We start from the raw sequence: 14606 nt of genomic DNA, 5'->3' as shown, positions 1-14606 counted from the left end.
TGAAATTAGGTTATTAGTAAATTTGCTAAAGATTCATTGATTCATTCAACAAGCATCACTGAAGTGAATCATATGTGCAAACTGCAAAGTTATATATCCTGGGAGATACAAAATTTTCTGATGCTGCCCTTGACTTCCAGTGGCTTAGAAGTTAGTAGGAAATATTCAATGACATTTGATCAGTGTCTGTAAAACATTTAAGTGCAAAGAATTATGCTAGGTAGGTCCTAGAGAAGGTAGAGAGATGAAAAATTATAAGGTTCCTGGACTCACAGTTTTGTATTTAGATGGGAGGGAATGAAACTTGATCTTAGGATCACAGATTATAGATCATGGGATCATAAATTTAAGATCCCTTGATGAGTAAAGTGACCTCATTACATATATATATATATATATATATGTATATATATATTTATATATATATGTGTGTGTGTGTGTGTGTGTGTGTGTGTGTGTGTGTATATATATATATATATATATATATATATATATATATATATACCTAAATTAAACATAGTACAATTCAGGATGGCATAGTGCATTTAAAAAATCTTCAAGCAGAAGCACAAAGGTATTGAGAAAATTTAGCAACAATAGAGTACAAAGAACATTGAAATTAAAGGAAAAGCTAGATCCAAATCTTGACACCTCTACTTTAAAGCAATACAGTATTCTAACCCCTGAGCACATCAGTAAATTACTCTGGGTTTAAGTTTCCTCATATGGAAGGTGAAGAATAGAACTAACTAAATTTGAAGGTCCTTTCCTGTTCAGATTCTCAGGGAAGTCTTCTTGGACCAGCTGGTACCTGATATTGGACTTGGGGGGGGGGGGGGGAAGGGATGATTTCAATAGAGAAGTTGTCCAATATAGGAATGAGGTACTTTATGAGCAAATAATGCATAGAGGTAGGAAGAAAAGCAGTAGGAGATAAGAGAATAACAAATCAGCTTAATAGGAATTCAGAGTGTGTAAATGGAAATAATGTTTTAAAGACTTGAAAAGAAAGGAAACAAATGTTTATTAAACGTCTACTATGTGTAGCCACTGATCTAAGACCTTGACAAACATCTCATTTGATTCTCACAAACCTGAGAGGTAGATGCTATCATTATCCCCAGTTTACAGATGAGGAAACTGACACACAGAGCCTTGAATTCCAGAATAAGTAATTTTTCTTTCATTCTGTAGGAAATGAGGAGCTGCTGTAAATTTTTGAGCAGGATAGTGACTTGTTTTTAGACTCATCTGTTAGGAATATATAGGATATATAGGAAATATATTGGATATATAGGAAAGATATATTGAAAAAGAGAGAGATTGATGAAAAATAAACCAATTACAAGACTACTAAAATAAGTCAAGCAGAAGTTAATAAAAAAATTAAGATACAATGCAGCAAAAGAGTTTGTGGCAGCAATCTAAATCTGGGACAGTCAATATGAAGTCAAGGAAAAGCAGCAGTAGTGGTCTGTAAGATCGTGATGTGCACTCAAGATAAAAATTTTTTCATAATAATAGAACTCTAACTCTTATCAATGCATCAGGTATTGCCATCATCACAGAGAGAGGACTTGATAGACTGGTGTCAATAAGTGTGTAAAGTTGGGGATGCTAGAGTTATTCCAGAGTAAAATCAATAAGATATGGAAAGTGATCAGATATGGGTGCTAAGGCAAACAGGTCAGTCAGAGGTGACTCTGAAGTTTTGATCCATGATATCATAAATGCAATGTTAGAACAGAAATAGGTCTGGGAGGGAGTAAGGGAAAAATTATGAAATTTATCTTTAAAGTGTTAAGTTTGATATTCAGCCCACAGTTGGAAGATTGGGACTGGGACTCAGTGAACTGGGGACATGGACATGGCAGAAAAGCCCCTGACTCCTCAGAGCCAGCAACTCAGGAGTAAATGGGGGGGGGGGCAGGACTAGTGTCTAATACTGGTGTGTTTTCCAAAACAAATCATAATATTCCCCTTTTCAACTTAAAAGTCTATGACTTAGGTGAAGAAAGTAGCTGAATGCTTCAGCACTAAGGTAATGGATAGAAGTAGATCTCTAAGACCTATGCTTCATTTTGGGTTTTTGTTTTTTTTTTTTTTTTTTGCATTACAGTGGAATAGATCAGGGTTGTCAAACCTTACTTTTAAATTTTTTTATTGGGGTGGCTAAGTGGAGCAGTGGATAGAGCACTGGCCTGGAGTCAGAAGGACCTGAGTTCAAATTTGACCTCAGATATTTGATAATTACCGCCATGTGGCAAGTCACTTAACCTTGCAAAAAAAAGCAAAACAAAACAGTTTTTATTGAAACAACAGACTATATTTTGATTTGGCATTTTAGTGAGAGCTCTTGGTAGCTGGGCTTTGTATACTAAAGTATTTAGTAAACCCACAAGCAGCTGCATAAAATCACACTGCTGGCCATTTTTGGATAACTTCTGGTATAGATGATATTTCAAGACTATTTAAGGCTACTTAATTAGACTAATTACCCTTCTCCCTTTAAACTTCTTTTATTTTCCACAAAATAAAGGCATAAACAGATAAGCTTCCGAGACTAGGGTAGAGACTTCACTGAAATATCTAGGATCTCTGAGAAGAAACTTCCATGAAATGAATAAATCCTTGTCTTTTCTTCAGGCAATCAATCTAAAAATATTTATTAAATACTCATTATGTTCCAGACACTATGGAAGGTTTAGGGGTTACAAGACAAAAATGAAATAGGTCCTACATTTAATGGACATCTATTTTTTTTTAGGTTTCTGCAAGGCATATGGGGTTAAGTGGCTTGCCCAAGGCCACACAGCTAGGTAATTATTATTAAGTGTCTGAGGCTGGATTGGTACGCAAGTACTCCTGACTCCAAGACCAATGCTCTATCCACTGCATCACCTAGCCACCCCCAATGGACTCTGTTGAGAAAAACAACCAACATATGTATAAATTACTTGTTGTTGTTGTTGTTGATTCATCTCAGTCATAATTGACTTTTTTGTGACCCTACTTGAATTTTCTTAGCAAAGATATTGAAATTGTGGAATTATCCCCCATAGGACAATAAAGCTGTCCATACCTTTTAATCCAGCAATACCTCTACTAGGTCTGTAGCCTAAAGAGATCACAAAAAAGGATTAAAAACTCACATGGACAAAAAATATTTAAAGTAACTCTTTTTGAGGTGGCAAAGTATTGGAATTTGGGGGATACCAATCAATTGGGGAATGGCTGAACAAACTGTGATATATGAATGTGATCAAACACTATTGTTCTATAAGAAATCATGAGGGACAGGACTTCAGAATAGCCTGGAAAGACTTGCTTGAAATAATGCTGTAGAAAGGGAGCAGAACCCAAAGAACATTATACATATTTACAGCAACATTGGGTGATAAGCAACTATGATAGATTTGTTTGTTTCAACAGTATAATAATCAAAGACAGTTCTAAAAGACTTGTAATGGAAAATACTATCCATATCCAGAAAAGGAACTGTGAAGTTTAAATGTAGACCATAGCTTACTATCTTCAGTTTTTAAAAGTTGTATTATGTATTATGTTTTTTCTTTTTCTAATGATTTTTTCCATTTTTATTTGATTCTTCTTTCACAACATGATTAATGCACATCTATGTTTAGCTTAGCTAAACATGTATAGGTTATATTGGATTGCTTTTTTGTCAGGGGAAGGAGGAAGAGAGGGAATGAGGAAGAAAATATAAAACTCAAAACTTTGCCAAAGAATAATTGTTGAAAACTATCATTTCATGTACTTGGAAAAATAAATTAAAAATATTTTTTAAAATGATAATGAAATTGTTTGCCATTTCCTTCTTCAACTCATTTTACAAATGACAAAACAGAGATAAAACAAGGATATATGAATTGTCTAGGGTCACATTGAAAGTAAGTATCTAAGACCAGATTTGATTTCAGGTCTTCCTACCTTCATACCTGGCTCTCTAGTCAGTGTGCTAGCTGCCCAATATATATGAGTAAGTATATAAAAGATATAGGCAAAATAAATATAAGGGAAATTGTAGAAGGGGAAAACTAAAGAACTGAGGATCTCAAGAATGCGTTTATATAGAACCATTAACCTGAGTGAAGTGTTTGAGGAGAATGGGTATAATTTATGAGAATATTGAAAAGTTAGGTTGGGTCAAGTTATGAAGTGTTTTATAAGTTAAAAAAGGAACATCTATTGTATACTAGAAGCAATAGTTATTAGAAATTATTGTGAGGAAAATGACATCATCATACTTACACACTAGGAAAACCACTTTGTCCTCTATATCTAGTAGTATTAATTAGAGAAAGATCAGGCAAAAGATGAAGAGAATATGAACAAGATGAAGATCAGGATGTAAGCAGAGAGAAGGGAACAAGTGCAGGATATGCTGTGAAGGAGACATACTCCTGTGCACTAACTTCCAGGGAAACAAAATGTGGAAAGTTTTATGTCTACATATATCTTCCCTGCTGCCCAGTATTTTGTGGAAATCCTTGTGGAAAAATGTTAATGGGTTCTACATAAACACATTATTGAGATCCTTAGTCTTTTAGTATCTCCTCTCTAAAATGAAAAGTTTTAGAACACGCACCATAGTGGAAATAGTGAATATTATCTCTGAGAGTTTTTTTAAGAGATAGTATTCTCTGTATTTTACTATGGTGCTTGTTCTAAGACTGAAAGCCCAGACATAACAGAGCTATCCAAAGCCATATTGAGAGGAAAAAGATGTTTACAAGGATTTGTGGTCTGGTGACCATCAGAGAGATGGAACAGGGAGCTCAGCCTTTCAGATAGCTTAGGCTGGCATCCTAAGACAAGAAGTCTTTGGTGTAGTTCCTTTGTTTCCAATAGTATTGTATCCATGGCTTAAAAAAAGGCATTGTGAATGTGGACAGATCTGTTACTTTGAGGTCATAGTGTCTGGATTTCAGGCAAAGCTGAGGAAGAGTGATAATACTAAACAGAAACTAGACTTGGAAAATTTTGACTCTTTGTATGTACAGTGACTTCCTTAGATAAGCATTCTTTTGGTGATTACTGATTGGAAAGTGACTTGATTAAAATCCAGGTTTGACTGAATGAGTTTGGTGTCTCTCTAATCAGAGAAGAGTTGTATCAATTAGCTCTATGAGGAGTGGGTGAGATGACTATGTAAAGCATCATAGGGGCAGAAGAAGGATTTGAACAGAATGTAGGGGCAGAAATCCAAAGGGCAAGAGGAAGAAGAGCCATTAGGGAAAGAGAATGAGAATAAGAAGAGATATATAAATAACTACAAGTGCCTATGGAAGAGGAAGAAAGGATCACTCATGATTTATTCTAATGTTAATGGAATAACACACCCTATGTTCTATCAATGTTAATATTCATATTAATAGTGAGAGTAAGAAAGGTGGCAAATCACCTTTATAGAATGCTTAACAATTTTCAAAGCATTTGCAATCCCATCTTATCCTCCCAACCCAATGAGGCAGGTATTATCATATTTATCACCCATATTTCACTGAAAAGACAAATAAAGATTAGGGAGGTAGTGACTTTTCTTGAGTCACACGGCTTTAAAGTTGTGGAATTGGGAATAGAGCTTTAATGTTTTTGATATTTGATCTTAGAATTCTAGTAGGTGAAATATTAGAACTAGAAAAGAGCTTAGATATTATCTAATCAAACCATATAATTTTACATATAAGAAAATTGAAATCCCAAATGGGGGACTTACTTATGTGTCACACAGAATCTAAATTTGAATCTAGTCCTTCTTGCAGTGTTCTTTGGATATGTCATTGACTTTTTCTGGGTTCATTTTCTTCATTTGTTAAAGGAGAAGGTGGGGAGATAATTTCTCAAGTGCCTTCCCATATTAAATTCCATGCTCCAATGACATACAGCATAGCTAGAGAGACAACACTGTAGAGTATCTAATTACTGTTCCAGTGTGCTTTAAATTGCATGATATGCTGCCCATAATATCAGTTTAACTGAAATTCCAAATGTCATTCTTCAGAACTATATTAAGAGTTCGATAACATTATGTTTATTTTTTCTATAGCATCATATTCATAAATAGGAGATAACCAAATATGATGAACTACAGTTTGGGAAGGAAGACTTTTCTGTCAATCAGGTACCAGAAATAACAGGAAACATATAATTTTACTAAGGTTAGAATAATAGCAAGATGCCCCCCTCCTCTCTCTCATCTATTGCATAGGACTGAGGGGAGTAAAAGCTAAAGCTAAGAAATTTGACACATGGGACAAGGTGAATGTGGTCTCAAGTGTCCAGTACCTTCCAAAAGTATGTCAACCATAAAGGGAACACCTTATTCCAGATATTTATCGATCTATGTGCTTACTATGTACCAGATACTGTGCTGTGCCTTACAATTATTATCTCATTTGATCCCCTCAACAACTAAACGAGGTAGATACTACTAATCTCCTCATTTTACAGTTAAGAAAACTGAGACAAATAAATAAAATTTAAGTAACTTAATGATGGTCACACAGCTATTAACTGCCTGAGGCTAGATTTCAACTCATGTTCTTGACTCTAGGCTTGGTATTTTCTCTACCAGGCAACTAGACAATGTGGTTGTCCCCCATAATGAAATAGAATATGACAGGATTGTAAATCAATCAATTGCCCAACCAGCAAATCTTTGTGAGGTGCTTATTATATACCAGTCACTTTTTTCCTGGAGGAAATGGAATAGGGTGGCACTAACAACAGAAAGAATCCTTATCATTGGAGCCAAAGTAGAAAGACTTGGGGATTAATGAGGTAAAAGCAAAAAGGGAGAGAATTCCAGACATGAGAGAAAATCCATTTATGGAAAAGATGGAAAATGGAATGAACAACAGCAAAAAAGTCAAGTTTGTCTGGATCATTGAGTATATAGGAGAGAAAGGAAAAGTGTAATGTACAGTGTTCTGGAAAGGTAGACAAAAGTCCAATTGTAAAGGTCTTTAAATGCTCAAAATATGGGAGATTGTAATTCACTGCATAGGCAGTAAGATAACATTGAGCTTTCTTTAATAGGAGAATGACATGATCAGGTCTTGCTTTTATTATTATTATTATTATTATTATTATTATTATTATTATTATATTAGCTTTAGAGGCAATAAAACCAATCAGAAGGTTATTACTATAGGGATAAATAAAAAGCACCTGAATAGAAATGGCTACCATGTACATAGGAATGAGGGCATGATATAAGAAGAGCTGTGGTAGAAATAGAGTCAACAAGATTAAACAACTGAGTGCATAATGTGGATCAACGACTGAATAATAATAGTAATTAATAATAGCAACCTGTCCATATTTTTATATAGTGTTTTAAGGTGTTCAAAGCCCTTTAAAAATATTATCTCATCTGATTCTCACAATAACCTTAAAAAGACAATGTTATTATTATCCCAGTTTTACAGATGAGGAAACTGAGGTAAACAGAAACTAAGTGATTTCTTACCTTAGATAGTACAATGGGTTGTTGTCCTTTATTCTCAAAGAGGACCAAAATGATATCACAATGCTAAAGTCAAGATAAAGTGCATCCAACTGTGACTGATCAGATCAATGTGAGCTTGTAAGATTCTACCCAGAACAGGCACAAATAGTCCATATACACATTTGGATCGCAAGATATCTCTAAGCTTGAGTAGCTCACATTTCTTTTGAACTATTGAATTTCTTCTTTGTTCATAGAACACAGCACAATGTCATGTGGAGTGGTCTTTTGTCAGTCTCCTATTTCTCACAATTCATTCCAAAGTCCTTTAGAAAGACCTTGGAGGTAACGAGGTATTTAGACTGCCTACCATACTGAAGGTCTACAGAGCTGTTGTGCCAACCTCATTGCTACACGCTTGTGAAAACTGGACTGTCTACTAGCAAGATATGGCACTGAACACTGAAGTCCTTTCTCTAACTAAACTGACAAGCACAGAGGAAGAAAAACAAAACAAAACAAAACAAAAAAACCCAACCCTTCAGAATATGATGAACACATTTCAAAAATTATCTTTTAAATATCTTTTTCCCTTGATCCTAATTCCTCATACCAAAAATGACTAATCTGTAAACAAGATTACCAAAAATATGTATAAACAATGCTAACTTGATTGCTCACAGGTGAGGGGAGGGGGTGGGAAGGTAAGGTGGAAGGAAATTTTGTAAAAAAAATCCATGTACATATGGATGAAAATAAATAAATAAACGAACAAACATCCCTTCATATTAAGAAATAAAAATAAAAAACCTACCAAGCAGCCAAACCCTTCTAAAGATAGTAATCAATATGAACTGGTAATAATAATAATGTTTGTCCTCCATTCTCAAAGAAGATCATGATCACAGGGGGGTAATGCCATGACAAGCATATGAATTGGATTTGAGTGAGGGAATGATGTGCTAAGGCACCAGCCTCACTTTCTCCTCCAGGGCCATCTGGGTCCAATGGCCAGCTTTGAATCAGGATGACTGGAGATGGCACTAGATGTGAGGCATTCAGGGTTAAGTGACTTACCCAAGGTCATACAGATAGTGTCAAATATCTAAGGCTTGATTCAAACTCCTGGCTCCAAGGCCAGTGCTCTATCCACTTCACCACCTAGATGCCCAATTAATCTGAATTCATATCTTTCTGAATCCAGATCACTCTCTTCACTGAACTATCTAATGAGCTGCTCATCTTCTTGAATTCAAATCCAGACAAATAGCAGCTGTCTGACTTTGACCAAGTCACTTAACCCTGTTTGTCTCAGTTTTCTCATCTGTAAAATTATCTAGAAAAGATGGCAAAGCACTCCTGTATCTCTACCAAAAACAAACAAACAAACAAACAAACAAACAAAACTCCAAATGGGGTCACAAAGAGTCAGACACTACTGAAAATGATTAAGCAATAACAACCTAGTGGAAGAGTCAAAGATATCATTAAGTTTGAAAAACTGAATGATGGAAGAAGGATGGTGTTGTGCTCAATAAAAAAAAAAAGGAAAGGAGGATTTAATGGGGGGGATAACAGTTTCTATTTTGGATATGTTAGATTTTAAATGTCTATAAGACATTTAAGTGGACATCAGGCAATTGAAAGTCAGTATCTAGCAACTTTACGAGAAAGTTCATATAGAAAAAAAGAATAACATGTAAAAGGAAATTAATTCTAGTTTTTACACTGAGAATGAGTTTCATCAAACAAAACCACTTGAGAATAGTACTATAACTCTTTTTCCTGATTACATAAGTGTTTTTTTGTTGAACTTTTTTTTAATAGAAGGTCTTGGGGTTTTGACTTTTCTTCCATCTGTAGTAGGCAAACCATTAAAAAATAGCTCTACAATGGAATTGTCTTGAAAAAGAACTGCTGTACAAGAAAAAGAAAATTGGAAAAGATGTCCTGGTTTCCTCCTTTTTCTGAGAAGATGATGGAGTTTAATCACAGTGCTTGGGCATCTCTAATTATTATTATGTTTAAAACCTGAGCAAAAAATATATTTCATTCTTTAATTATTTAGATTATACTGGTACAGGTTCATTTTCTCATTGACCTCCCTAATGTACTACACTTGAATTTGTTTGATGAACCAAAAATCTATACTACATTCATTCTAACCAGATTTTTACCATTTTTTTTCTTCTTATCAGTAAAGGGGAGATGATCCCTTTATATTTAGAACAAAAGTAGAAAATCTTTCCACAGTGAAGGAAAACATAATGAGTTGTATTACTGAGCTACTATTAATGCCTTAGTTAATCCTCAGGCATAATTTAGGGGTAGCTTATGTGCATAGCACCTGAAGGATGTTATCTTACTTGTTAATCTGCTGCAGCTTTTATTTTATACTTGATCCTCATTCTTGAAGCCATTCTTTCGTAACTTCCAAGCACTAATTTATAGGATAATGGAGTTCATATTTTACTGTGTGACCTTGGAGAGATACTTTCCTATTCCTGAGTCTCATTTTCCTCATCTGTAAAAATAATTAAATAGAAAATAAAATAGACTTGAATTGAGGAAACCTGTTTTAATATATTCTAGTCATACTAAAATGAACAAATCACTAAACTCGGAGTTTTCATTTTACCTTAAAATGTTAAATAAAATCATTAAAACCTTTGGTAACAAAGGTCTATGATCTTTTATTTAAATACCTATAAGTGCCTAATATTCATATTATATACAATTTGTAATTTATATTCTGAGAGGCAGTATATCAGAGGCAATAAACGGAAAACTGGCCTCAGATTCAGTAAGATCTAGGTTCTGACTCATCTTGACTGTGTTACATTTATCTTAGTTTCCCCTAGTAAAATAAAGAAGAGTGCAAGCTGCAGATCAGTTCCCAATTTGCTTGTGTATAAAGAATTTCTTGATTTAGGATACTGGAGGCCAGAGAAATCATAGATCTGGTCTGAAAAACTAATGTTTTCACTACATTTAATACTAAGGGATCAGAATTCTAGTCTAATTCTTCTCATGATATTTTCTATATCTTCATCTTTTTTTATTTCTGTATTACATTTGGCAACTATTGGTCAACTCTTCTTTCTCAATATTTTCTCCTCTTTGAGTTTCTGCATTCTATTGGTTTTCCTTCCACCTATTTGGCTACACGTCAGTCACTTTCATTATCCATAATTGTCTGCCTAAGTTATGGGTGTTATCCTAAAGTTTTGTCCTGAACCTTCTTTTATTCTCTCTATACCTTTTTCTCTTGATGATGAAGGCATTTATCAAGAGTTTAATTATCATTTCTATACCAATCAATCACAGATCTATATACTCAGGCACAGTCTCATTCAGGAGCTTCAGTACTAAGATATTAGGCATTTTGATTTGGATATCCTGTAAACACTTTAATATAAACATGACCAAGCCTGCCAAATATGTTTGATTACCACTCAAATTCTGAAAGTCATTATCCATGGATAGGTCAAAGACAGAGGAAGGAGTGAGTGAGTGAGTGGAAATATCAGTGAATTGGAGATCCTTAAAGACCAAAGAAACAATGAATAGCAGCACAGAAAGACAAAAGGAGAAAGAATATTGAGAAATTTTCCCTGGTCATTAATAGGCAATTGGAGCAAATACTGAATTATTTACTGTTTGGATTTCATTTGTTAGAGGAATCAACTGAAAGCTCCCTATTGTAAGACAATTTTGAGACTATCAAGAAAGGAGACCATGCCTCTGTTCCATTGGATGAGTTCCCTGATCTCCCAATTTGATTCTGGAAGCAAAATTCAAAGGATGATATTTCCTTTTATTTCTTCCATAATTTTTTTCTCCAATTACATGTAAAAACAACTTTTAACACTTGTTGGCATGTTTTCAGTTTTGAATTCCAAGTTCTATTGCTTCCTCCCTCCCTGAAATAGTAAGGAATCTGATAAAGGTTATGTATATGCAATTATATAAAACATTTTCATATTAGTCATGTTGTGGAAGAAAATGTACAGAAAGAGGAAAGAAAGGAAGGAAGGAAGGAAGGAAGGAAGGAAGGAAGGAAGGAAGGAAGGAAGGAAGGAAGGAAGGAAGGAAGGAAGGAAGGAAGGAAGGAAGGAAGGAAGGAAGGAAGGAAGGAAGGAGGGAAGGGAGGGAGGGAAGGAGTGAAAGTATTATGCTTATATCTGTATTCAGTTTTTTTCTAAAGGTAAATAGCAGTTTTCATCATGGAATTTTCTTGGATCTTTGAATAACTGTGAATAACTTAATCATTCATAATTGTTCATTGTTCAATATTGCTGTTACTGTGTAGGCTTTGTTTCTACCCACTTCACTTTGTAGCAGTGCATGTAAGTCTTTCCAGTTTTTTCTGAAATCATTTTACATGTCATTTCTTATAGCACAAAAATATCTTATTGTATTGTATTTTTTAAATTTTATTTCCCCCAGTTACATGCAAAAACAAGTCTCAACATTCATTTTTAAAACCTTGAGTTCCAAATTCTCTTCCTTTCTGCCATTCCACTCCCCCTCATTGAGAAAGCAAGTTATTTGATACAGGATTAAAAAAAAGGTATATTCTTGGAAAACATTACCACAATAGTTATGTTGGAAAAGTAACCATAACCCCTCCCCAAAAAAGAGAAAGTTTTTTTAAAAAGTATGCTTCAACCTATATTCAGATACCATGAGCTCTATCTTTGGGATGGATAGCATTCTTTACTATAAATCTTTTTTTTAATTTTTTTTCTTTAAGATTATATTTATTTTGAGTTTTACAATTTTTCCCCTAATCTTCCTTCCTCCCCCCCCACAGAAGGCAGTCTGTTAGTCTTTACAATGTTTTCATGTTATACATTGATCTAAGTTGAATGTGATGAGAGAGAAATCATATCCTTAAGGAAGAAAAATAAAGTATAAGAGATAGGAGAATTACATAATAAGATAATGTTTTCTTTTCTAAATTAAAGGCAATAGTCTTTGGTCTTTGTTCAAACTCCACAGTTCTTTCTCTGGGTACAGATGTTATTCTCTATCACATATACCCCAAAATTGTCCCTGACTGCTGCACTGATGAAATGCGCAAGTCCATCAAGGTTGGTCATCACCCCCATGTTGCTATTAAGGTGTACAATATTTTTCTGGTTCTGCTCATCTCACTCAGGATCAGTTCATGCAAATCCTCCCAGGGTTCCTTGAATTCTCATACCTTCTGATTTCTAATAGAACCAGTGTTCCATGACATACATATCTCACAGTATTTTAAGCCATTCCCAAAATGAAAGACATTTACTTAATTTCCAATTCTTTGCCACCACAAACAGGGCCGCTATGAATATTTTTGTCCAAGTAATGTTTTTACCCTTTTTTCCATAATCTCTTCAGGGTACAGATCTAGTATTTACTGCAAATCCTTCAAAGTTCTCTTGAGTCACAATATTGCTTGGAAAAGGTAAGCCATTCACGGCTGATCATCCTATAATATTGCTGTTATTTTATCTGTAGAACATTTCCTATTGCATTTGCTCATGTAAACTTTCTACTGAAAGCATCCTGTTCATTTCAGCTTCCTTAGCTGAATTACATTTAATCTCAATCACATGCAATAATTCTTTCAGTCATTTCCCAAATGATGGGCATCACCCTTAATCTCCAGCTCCCTGACACCAGAAAAGAGCTTCTATAAATATTATTACACATATAGGTACTTTCCTTCCTGTTTTACATCTCTTCTAGAATACAGACATAGTTGTGGTACTGCTAGTTCCAAATTGCTCTAAAGACTTTTGAATTATTTCACAACTCCTTCAACAATGAATTAATGTCTAATTTTTTCCTACATCTCTTCCCACATTCGTCACTTTCTCCCTATTATATTAGTCAATTTAATAGGTATAAGGTATCAGAATTGTTCCAACTTGCATTTCTCTTATCAAATCATTTAAAATGAGTAAAATAGATAGTATTGATAACCTATAAAACTGTATATATTCTTTGATCATCCATCAGATGGAGAATGGCTCCTATATTTTACAAATTTCACTGTTTGTTATGTTTGAGAAATGAGATCTTTACCAAAGAAAATTGCTTCAATATTTTTTGCCATAGTTACTATTTTAGCACAACAATATTCAATTACAATCACATACCACAACTTGTTCAGCCAATTGATGGACATCCCTTCATTTTCCAATTCTCAGTCACCACAGAAAGAACTGCTACAAATATTTTTATACAAATAAGTTTTTTTTTCCTTTTTCTGTCTGTAGGATACAGATATAATAGTGGCATTTCTGAATTTAAGGGTATGCAGAATTTGATAGCCTTTTGGTGATACTTTTAAATTATTTTCCAAAATAGCTCAGTTTCCAACTCCATCAACAGTGGGTATTGATACATTTTTTTTCTAAAATGGATTTGAGAATTCTTTATCAGCTATATAATTCTAATCGGCTTAACAAACTCTTATTTTTTACCAGTCTCAGGTGCCCTAAAGAAAATCTCATAAAACATGCTTCTTATGCTTAGAAGTAATCAATTCCTAATTGTGTTTTTTGGGGGGAATTGAGCAGATATGCTTCTAAAGCTTGAGCACAGGAGGATCTCCTTAGTAATTAGTAGATGTGACATAATATTCTTTCTGGTAGTTTACTCTAAAACAAGGATTTTTAAACTGGAGTCTATAGCTCAGCATCCAAGGATAGATCTAAGGGGCTCTATGAACTTTGATGGGAATTTTTTTTCTTTAGGTTTTTGCTAGGCAATGGGGTTAAGTGCCTTGCCCAAGGCCACACAGCTAGGTAATTATTAAGTGTCTGAGACTGGATTTGAACCCAGGTACTCCTACTCCAGGGCCAGTGCTTTATCCACTGTGCCACCTAGCCTCTGCAAGGGAAAAAATCTTAATAGCATCCTAAATAAATGTAGCATATTTTTCAATTATTTAAAAACAATATTCTGAGAATTATGCCATAAGTTTTACCAAGCTATCATTAGTGTCCATTACAAGAAAAAAAATTGGTTTTAAAGTACGGGTAGCCAGAGCTTCTTGAGAGTTATGGATCCAATTCAATGAAAACATAAATTGGGCTCACCAAAAGAAATTTTATTTGAGACTAAACGAAGCAAGCTA

The sequence above is a fragment of the Macrotis lagotis genome, chromosome 7 (genome assembly GCF_037893015.1).
Source record: "Macrotis lagotis isolate mMagLag1 chromosome 7, bilby.v1.9.chrom.fasta, whole genome shotgun sequence".
In the NCBI taxonomy this organism is placed as follows: Eukaryota; Metazoa; Chordata; class Mammalia; order Peramelemorphia; family Peramelidae; genus Macrotis; species Macrotis lagotis.
This window is presented reverse-complemented; position numbering follows the sequence as displayed.